General features: G+C 40.3%; 1 non-coding gene across 1 annotated transcript; it reads right to left on the minus strand.

The window, feature by feature from the left end:
• Window positions 1–745: 745 nt before the first annotated feature.
• On the minus strand, window positions 746–852 carry LOC145123170 (small nucleolar RNA R71). Its single transcript, XR_013715043.1, has one exon. It is a non-coding gene; the product is annotated as a small nucleolar RNA R71 (small nucleolar RNA).
• Between the last annotated feature and the right edge of the window lie 10,093 nt (window positions 853–10,945).

Below are 10,945 nucleotides of genomic sequence, written 5' to 3' on the forward strand. Positions count from 1 at the left end.
TCGTTTTGCTTTCTGTTTTAGTTTATGTGCTACACCACGAGGTGACAACTATTACCGCGTCGTGGTAATCGTTCAGTAGGTCTTTTTATTTAGTTTTAGTTCGTTTTTACGTTTTTGTTTTTGTTTTTGTTTCAGTAGTATATGACTGGCGGATCAAACACACCATTGACACTACCACTTGAAGATCCAGAGTCATCTTTTCATAAAAACAAGGACAAGAACGTAGAAGGATCAAGTAACATCCCGAAACCCGAAAGCACATTCGAGAGCTTTGAGAAAACTCCTAAAAAAGGAAGCTGGTTACGACCCCGAAACAGAAACAAACAAAAGTAGCGAACCCGAAAGCGAGCCCAAAAACAACATGACGGACATTGTTGACATGACTATGGAGGCATACAAGAAAATAATATGCGAGGACACCTGCTCAGGACTTGTGCAACCCGTAATTCCCGTTACTGCTACCTTCGAGCTCAATGTACACATCCTTTCTGCGCTAAAGGATATTCCATTTTCCAGAAAAGATAATAAAGATGCATACAAACACCTCGATGAAGTCAATGACATCGCCGATTACTTCAATATTCTTAATGTACCACGACAAACGGTGTTGTTGAGAATGCTTTCGGTTACCTTTAAAGGAGCAGCAAAAGATTGGTTGAAGGCACTTCCACCAGGAACAATCACCACTTGGGCGGAGATGCATGAAGAATTCATCCAACACTTTTGCCCACCATCCAAGGTTACTAAACTTAAGAAAGCCATAGCTAATTTCGAGAAACAAGTGGGAGAATCATTGTACGAGGCATGGGAGCGATATAAAGGGTTAATAAGGATTTGTCCCCAAAATGATCTAAACGAGCAATAAGAGGTCTCGATATTCTACGATGGGGTGAAGGTAACAACAAGGCAACTCCTTGATTCTCAAGGACCTTTAACAAAGAAGAATACCGCTGAAATTAAGGAACTAATCGAAGAATTTTCAAAACATTCACGAGAGCATCACAACCCTCGTAATGATGGAACTAGTGGAATCGGAAATGGTGCTTCGGAATACATGGCAACTATTTTGCCAATGTTGAGGAACATGGATCGAAGAATGACAAAGAGTGACCAATCCATACATGCAATATTATTAGTGTACTTGTATATGTCGTGTATATATATTTGTTAGTTTAGCCCATTATTCTGGCCCATTATAGCCATGTGTATTATCTGTGATGTATATATTTATTCCATATCAATGCAAAACGGGAGTTATGGGAAAATATCATTTATAATATGGTATCGGATTCACTCCCTCCTTTACCCTAATTCTCGATCTCATCTTTAGTCGGCAACTATAATCCGTCGGACCTCTATCATATCTCTCGCTCTTTTCCTGATTTCTCTTCACTTTCACAATGTCTAAATCTAGAAGTTCTACACCCACCAAAAATCAAAAACCATTCGGAGTCACAAACATTAAAACCCTCGTACCTGTCATCCTAGACGTTAATCAACTTAACTATGATGCGTGGAGATAATTATTTGTTACACACTGTCGTGCCTTTGGTGTTCTTGATCATCTTATAGGAAAATCCAAACCCACATCTGATACAGATGAAGACTGGTACGCACTTGACTCTGTGTTAAAAGTATGGATCTACACAACCCTCACTCAATATCTTCTTAATACCATCTTGAAGACCGAAGCTACTGCACACATGGTTTTGATTGCTCTTGAAAGCCTGATTTGCGACAATAAAGATACATGTGGCATTGAACTTGATAATGAGTTACATTCTATGACTCTTGGAGATCACCCAATTGTTGATTATTGTGAGAGAATCACCACCATCTCCAATCTCCTTGCAAACATTGATCATCTCGTGCCTGAGAGAACTCTAGTCAATCACTTACTCAATGATCTCTCACCAAAATATGACCATATTTCAATGATTCTTCGCCACAAAGACCTGTTACCAACATTCCTTCATGCTTGATAAAAACTCATTGTTGAGGAGCAACGCCTTAACCGCCAATGCCCTCAACATCCAGTTCACTCAGAACATTCTTCGTCACCCATGGTACTGTACAGCATCACAAACTCCAGCAACACAAATTCTTCTCGCAGAGGTCGTCACGGTCGTGGTGGTCACTCAAATCGTGGGGAAAGGAGTGGTGATCAACAACGACATCAATACTGTTCCATAACATACTTTTCTTAGCCGTATTCACCACCATGGGCTCCTTTTCCTTGGATGTACTCAGCACCATGGACCACAAACAGGCCTGTTGGACTAGCCCCATCTCCATAACGAAGACAGCCAGCCCAACAGCCTTCACCTAGGCTTCTTGGAGCTCCACCAGTGCAAAAATCAGCCTATCGACCCCCATATTCGCATGTTGCTGCATATCACACATCCACTGTCACACCGGGTCTTGTCGCTCCTTAATAATAGTTCCCTCCTTTAGCTCAAGATCAAGAAACTGACCTTGCTCAAGCTTACAACACCATGTCCCTAAATGATGGGTCAGATGCTTTATGGTACATGGATACAGGAGCAACCTCTCACCTTGCATCCAACACAGGTAACCGATTTTCTGTTCAAAATAATAGTCACGAAAAATTTGTTTGTTTTGGCAATGGTCACTCCATACCCTTCACCAACACTGGTTATTCCAAAATCGATTCCACTCATTGACCCTTACATCTTCATAATGTTATTGTTACACCCAACATCATTAAAAATATTATTTATGTATGTCGCTTTACAACTGATACTCTTGTTTCCATTGAATTTGACCCTTATGGTTTTATTGTGAAGGATTTGGGCACTCTCCAGGTCCTCCTTAGATGTGACAGCTCCGGTGATCTTTACCCTCCTCCCCCATCTCTTCAAACTTATGTTGCTCTTCTTTCTAGAAGTTCATTATGGCATCAGTGTCCCGGTCACCCTGGCGCTCATATATTCAATAAATTAGTTTCTAGTTATTTTATTCCATGTAATAAAATTGTTAGTGCAGTTAATTTCCAAGCTTTTCAACTTGCCACACACATTCAATTACCTTTCTCTAGTACTATTTCTATCGTTTCTAAAACTTTTGAAATTGTTCATTCAGATCTATGGCAATCACCAATTCTTAGCACAATTGGTATTAAATATTATGTCTTGTTTTTGGATCATTACTCACATGTTCTTTGAGAGTATCCGTTGCGAAACAAAAGTGATGTATTTAGAAAGTTCTTACATTTTCGTGCTTTTGTCAAAAATCAATTTCAAACTGATATTCAAAATTTCCAATGTGATCATGGCGGTGAATTTGAAAACTATATGTTCCATAACCTCTTTGACCAAAACGGGATCACATTTCGTTTCTCTTGTCCTCAAACTTCCCAACAAAATGGAAAGTCGGAACGCATGATACGAACCATTAATAACATAATTCGTACATTACTTTTTCAAGCACATCTTCCACCCACATTTTGGGTGGAAGCCCTTCACATGGCCACTCACCTCCTCAACATCACTCCTTCTACATCAATCAAAAATGAAATCCCGTACACCAAAGTTTTCAATAAACCTCCCGTCTTCACTCATCTTCGTGTATTTGGTTGTTTATGCTACCCTTACATACCTACCCCACATAAATTAGCTCCTCGCACCGCACCATGCATCTTTCTTGGGTATCCATCCAATCATCATGGTTTCCGATGCTTCAACTTAGCCACACAAAAAATAATAATTTCTCGCTATGTCGTATTCAATGAAGAGATTGTTCCTTTTTCAATCCATGAGACCAAATTGCGCCCCTTCATACAATTTCCTTGAAACTCCTCATACCCTTTCCCCCATTTCCCATGATTTTCTCACCTCCGACCCTCACCCTTCAAATATCTCTCCTTCCCAAGATCAACCCAATCCTCCATCATGCAACACATCTCCTCCTACTAGCCCTTCGGCTACTTCCGGTCTCTCGTCCTCATCACTACCTCCCACTCCCGAATCTATCTCGACACCTACTCCTCCTCCTCCTTCTTCTTCTTCTTCTTCTTTCCCTCACTCTATGATCACCCGATCCCGTGTCAATATAACAAAACCTCTAAATCGTCTAAATCTCCACACATCAACTGAATCCCCTATCCATCGGTCACATCTCCAAGTTCTTCAAGATCCAAATTGGACCATTGCCATGAAAGACGAATTTCATGCTCTTACTGCAAACAGAACTTGGGTCTTGGTTCTGAGACCCCCGAGGGCTAATATTGTTCGCTCTATGTTGTTATACAGAAAGAAATATTAAGTGGACGGGTCTCTTGAGCGCTACAAAGCGCGTTTAGTCACAAATGGAAAAATCCAACGACCGGGTATTGACTGTGATGAGACGTTTAGTCCGGTTGTTAAACCGGTCACCATACGCATGGTTTTAAGCCTTGTTGTTTCTAGGCAACGGCCCATTCATTAGTTCGACGTTAAAAATGCTTTCTTACACGATCATCTAAATGAAACTGTGTACATGCGTCAACCTCCTGGATTTTGAGATCCTCACTATCCTAATCATGTGAGCCACTTACAACGCTCTCGTAATGGACTGAAACAGGCACCTCGTGCCTGGTTTCAGCGATTTGCTACTCATATCACCGAGTTGGGATTTTCTCACAGTCGATGCGATTCCTCTCTATTTATTTTTTGAGGGGGTTCAGAGGTTGCATACTTACTTCTATATGTGGATGACATTATCCTCACTGCTTCCTCTACAGTTCTATTACATCGCATTATCTCTCTTATGGCCTCCGAGTCAGCAATACCTCAGGTTCACTAGACCTGACCTTGCTTATGCCGTCCAACAGATCTGTCTATTTATGCATTACCCTCGAGAGCCACATATGCATGCCTTAAAATGCGTTCTCATATATGTTTGTGGTACCCTGGACTTAGGGCTACAGCTTCATCCATCCTATACGATTGGGCTTACTACATACTTTGATGCTGATTGGGGATGCCCTGTCACTAGATGATCCACTAGTGGCTACTGCATTTTCTTAGGCGACAACCTTCATTCTTTGTCCTCCAAACGTCAACCAATTGTTTCTCGTTCTAGTGTTGAAGATGAATACATAGGTGTCACCAATGTCGTAGCTGAAACATGTTGGCTATGTAACTTACTTCATGAACTACACTCACCTCTTAACAAGCCAACTATTGATTATTGTGATAATTTCAGTGTTGTGTACTTGTCTACCAATCCGGTTCAACATCAACATACGAAACATATAGAGATGGATATTCACTTTGTGTGTGACAAGGTTGCCATTGGTCACATCCGTGTTCTTCATGTTCCTTCTAGTCATCAATATGCTGATATTTTCACCAAAGGACTTCCATCATCTCTTTTCATGGAGTTCAGATACAGTTTGAGTGTTCAGTCTAGACCTCCCACTTAAACTGCGGGGGAGTATTAGTGTACTTGTATATTTCGTTGTAACGACGTAAATTTTCAAACCAAACTTTTCATTTTTTAAAACATATAAAACTCATATATTATATTTCATAAAAACCACAAGTGTCTCAATGTCAACATAAATCCACAAACGACAGTCAAATCCCACAATCCTCAACATAGTCTCGAACATGTGTGTACAATCATGCCGGCGCCTTCCCGCGGTCCTGAGAAGTACCTGAAACACATATCACACCACACGGTAAGCACAAAGCTTAGTAAGTTCCCCAAAATACCACATACACAAAAAATAAGCCTCTCATGGCCATAACTCGGTGTGGACCCTCCAGTCTCATGCGTCTCGGTGTGGACCCTCCGGTCATGTGTCTCAATGAGGACCCTCCGGTCTTGTCTCAGTGGAAACCCTTCGGTCCCACAACTCGGGTTGGACCCTTCGATCCTGTCTCAGTGGAAACCCTCCGGTCCCACAACTCGGGTTGGACCCTCCGGTCCTGTCTCAGAAAACACAGAATATAGCATATATATCACACAGACAAAATGAATAATATCACATAACTCAAATAAGCACATAATACCCTCCGGTCACACATAGATACCACTCATGGTAAGTATAGTGAGAAAACTCACCTCGTAAGAAATAGGATAACCTCGAACTCGAATCACCGGTCTAGCCTCCGCCTAACACATACGATAATTATCCCTAATTAATAGAGGCTCTCAAAGAAGCTAGACTAACCCTTCTACAAGCTCACAGAAGGGTAAAAGACCATTTTACCCCTCCATGGCCTTAATAGTCCACAAATTGACCAAACCCTAAAAGTCAACTAAAAGTCAACGGCAGCGCGTATGTCGCGCGTACCAGACTCCTACATCGGGCGTACTCCAATGTCATGCATGCATCGGGGATTCCCGACCCTACGATGCGCGTACTGGGATTACGCTCAGCGTACATCCCAGTTTTTCTCTTCCTACTCATTTGGTCTTAATCCGTTAAGACCTTAGCTCATATCACAGATCTGGACTCCCTAAGGGCTCTTACTCCATAAAGTTTGTGACTTTAAGCCTTTGCATGGATGATAAAGTCACAAACACCCAAAACTCTCATTCCTTTATCTCAAAATGCTCATATCTCATGCACGGGTTGATTCACACATCCAAGTCTCGATTTTTATGACACTATATCACTAAAGACACTCAAAGGAGCTGATCATAGTCTCTGGAGCTTAATATCTCATAAAGCATCCAACTTTGGGACCAAAACCCTAAAATGGTATAACATGATGCACAAAACAAAAGAGTGAGAAAGCTTTGAGCTTTATACCTCCGAATGAAGCTCCCAACACAGATATGCTCAGATCTAAAGCCTGGAATCCCACTCCTTCTTCTTCAAGGCTCCTTCTTCACTCCAAAGAAACACAAAATCACTCAAATGCTCTCAAATGGACACACACAAGCTCAAGAATGAGGATTAGGGTTTGAGAGGGTTGTTTGTCTGAGAATGGTGGCCATGAATGAGGCCATCATATCATTTATATAGGGACACACCCCAAATTAGGGTTTTCACTCTGGGCTTAGTACGCCCAGCGTACCCTCTGGTACGCCCAGCGTACTAGGTGGCTTCCGCGTCAAAAACACGCATATGAGTACGCTGAGCGTACACTCGCGTACGCCCCGCGTACTCATTTACCACCTTTTCTTAATAAGGGCTAAACTTGACAATTTACCAAAAGAACAAGGGCTTATAAGGTATACCTGGTCTTGGGATGTTACAATTCTCCCCCACTAGAATCAGACTTCGCCCTCGAAGTCAGGCTCCAAAAGTAACTCTGGATACTGCTCGCACATCTCGGACTCCGGCTCCCAAGTGCACTCGGACCCCTTCCGATGTGGCCACTGGACCTGAACCAAGGGCACCTCCTTGTTCCTCAGAACCTTCACTTTCCGATCCAAAATCGCAATCAGCCTCTCAATATAATTCAGGCTCGCATCCACCTGAATGTCCGCTAATGGCACCACTGCCGTCTCATCGGCTACACACTTCCTCAACTGAGACACATGGAAGGTGTTATGAATCTGGCTCAACTCTACAGGTGCCTCCAACCGGTAAGCTACTTTACCCACTCTGGCGTTCACTCTGAAAGGACCGATGTATTGCCCCGTTTACTTAATCGGATCACCCCTTTCCATGGGGATACCTTCAGGAGGACAAAATATCCAACCTGGAACTCTAGTTCGGATCGTCGCCAGTCTGCATAACTCTTCTGGCGAATCTGGCCTGTCAGCAACCTCTGTCTGACCTGCTGAATCTGCTCGGTCGTCTTCAGCACTATCTCAGTGCCACCCATCACTCGTTGCCCTACCTCTCCCCAACAGATGGGAGTCCGACAACTCCTCCCGTATAGAATCTCAAAGGGAGGCATGCCAATGCTGGAATGGTAGCTGTTGTTGTATGAAAACTCAGTCAAAGGCAAATAGGTGTCCCAACTTCCTCTGAAGTCCATAACACATGCACGCAGCATGTCCTCAAGCGTCTGAATCGTCCGCTCACCCTGCCTGTCTGTCTGTGGGTGGTAAGCTGTACTGAAGTGCAGCCGGGTACCCAACTCCCCATGGAACTTCTTCTAGAACCTGGAAGTAAAACGAACGTCCCGATCTGATATTATCGATGTCGGCACCCCATTCCATGCCACCACTTCTCGAATGTAGATCTCGGCCAATTTCTCTGCAGAAGAGCTCTCACTGATAGCAAGGAAGTGAGCACTATTCGTCAACCAGTCTACAATCACCCATATCACGTCGACCCCATGCGCGTTCCTCAGTAGCTTGGTGATAAAATCCATCGAAATTTGTGTTGGATTAATGTCTAAGTCCATAACTATATTTGGTATGTACTTGACCCGACCCGGCATGGTCCATTTGGGTTGCACTTCACCGGCACAATTTATATGGATAGTCTTTTGAGAATAGTATATTTATGATTTATATTAATATATTATAAGTTCTAATATATTAATATGGAATTATATTATTTAATTAGTATTGATCAAGAATTAATTTAGAATTAATTAAGTGATCAAAAAGAACTAATTAAATATGGACTCTTATATATATGGAACGGGCCAAGTTCATTTAGGTTGGGCTAAGCTTTCATGGATGGTCCATGGAGCTTTTAACCCATGGATCCTATGTAAATGAAAGGTCATGGGTATTAGGGTTTACATGGATGTAACCCTAATCCTCCATAATATATAAAGGGGTCCTTGGCTCACAAAATTGGCACAAGTATGTGAAAATAGGAGTGGGCCGATTTTAGTGTGCATACATATTCTCTCAAGTTCTTCCAAGGTGTTTTGGTGATTTGTGATTCCATTTGAGGCTTCCACACTATTGGGGCTAAGCTCTTAAAGCTTGAAGACATCAAGCTACATCAAAAGGTATGTCATCTAACTAGAACTTTGTAGTATAGGTGCTTCATAATATGCTAGTTAGGATGAAACCTTGGAATAGTTAATATTTGCATGTATAATAGAGAAAACATAGATCCAAGGTTTATGGGGTTGCATGTACACCATAGGAGTGTTAGAATGCTCAAAACCCAACAGTGGTATCAGAGCCATGTTGTTTTCTGTTATATTGATGCAAATGTTTTATTTTCAAGTTGAAAAAAAAGGAAAAAAACATGACGTTTGTCAAATTTAAAGATAAATACTTGCTTTTTGAAAAACGAATTATTTGTAAAATTTGAATCATTTGTTATATGAGTTGAATTAGGTCAAATTTAGTAAAAGATAAAATGATATGATTATTTTATTAGTTTTAAAAGTTTGATTTAAATGTTTTAAGGAGTTACATATATTGTCATAAAATTTTGGAGCTCAAAAGTTTTTTTTAAAGTTGTGATCTTAAAGGTTTTTGAAACTTCCATAAGTTATGGATATGAAAGTTTTTTTTTTAAAAAAAAATTGATTCAAAGTTTTTATGGAGTTACAAAATTTGGTGTTAATGTTTTAAAGAATTCCATAACTTGTTCTTAAGTTATGGAACATGGAAAGTTTCATCATAAAACACCATTAATTCCATAAGTTATGGAATCCAAAGGTTTTCAAGAATTACAAAACTTGCCCTCAAGTTTTGGAATTTGAGAAAAGTTTTTTATGAAAAAAAGAATTGAATTCTAAAACTCTTGGGTTCATAACTTAAACAATTAATTAAATGGTTTTAATTTTGAGTTTAATAATTGGAATTATGATGTTTTGTTGAATAGTTCAAATTAACTCTTATGGACTTTATTAATAGTTAATTAAAGCGTTTAATTAAAAGAGTATTATTAATCCATAAATATATGGTTTGAGTTTAATTAAATTAAAAGTCTAGTTTAATTAATAGATTAAACCACCAAGTATTTTAAATGTCTAAAATACACCCTTATACTATTATAATATTAAAATTTTAATATATTATATGTATAAGAGTAAGTCGTCTTACCATTAGTAGGCCTCATTCACGAAGGCGGTCTATAAGGGGGGTATAAGGTTACTGCCTATAAAATGGCAGTTTAATAGGTGTCCACTCTCACTCACCGCTTCCTTAACCGGTGGAGGGTCGTTAGCCGAACAGGTAGGACAAGGACTATAATTCTCCCTTCATTATAAGTATAATGATAAATACTAAGTAACTAAACACTTATAAATTCCCAATCTTAGTTACTTAGGAAAATATGAATAATGTGCTAATCCATGAAATTACACTTTGCACTTTGCTTAAGTTGTTAGTGGAGCGTGTGTGGTTAACCGGCACACTAACCTGGACTTAACAAGGTAGGCAAAGGGTAACTTAATGTTTATCATAGTATCGTTGGAGCGTGTGTGGTTAACCGGCACATCGATTGAGGGGTAAATATTAAGGGTACCAAGTATATTTGCATGGTTACTTCACACCTTGTTTTGTGATCCTCGGCATCCCGGTCACAAAACCTGAAGGGCACACTCGAGATTGAAACATGCCATTGAAAAGTTCAATGAATCTCAAAAGAATCTAGGAGTTTCAAAACCAATTAAAACCTAATAATACATTTCGTTTATCTTGGTGGAAATTGGTTAATCGTCATTCACCTACCTTCAAAATATTTTATAGCTTGGATTACGGCATCCGTCTTCCAAGTTATAAAATAGTTTGTTGGGTCCTAGCCTTAATATATCATATTGGGTGTTATATTAAGGACTTAAATCAACTTTACGTGAATTTCTCCCATTGTTGATGTCTGGTTTAGACAACAATGATCTTCCCAAACCAACCTTTCCTAATGAATATGACTTCCCGAGTTTGGCTCATGGAAGTCATACTTCTCTTCCTCCACCTCCTCCAATTATTCTCCTTAACCCACAAGTTCAAGGTCACTCAAGCCCTAATGGCAAGCAAGGTCTATGTGTGATCACATCTTAGAGATAAAGTCACATATTGACAAGCCGGGAGAGTTGGGTGTCAAAGTCTTGAGAAAGTTGGA

The sequence above is a fragment of the Lactuca virosa genome, chromosome 6, assembly GCF_052849685.1.
Source record: "Lactuca virosa cultivar CGN04683 chromosome 6, Lactuca_virosa_CGN04683_v6, whole genome shotgun sequence".
In the NCBI taxonomy this organism is placed as follows: Eukaryota; Viridiplantae; Streptophyta; class Magnoliopsida; order Asterales; family Asteraceae; genus Lactuca; species Lactuca virosa.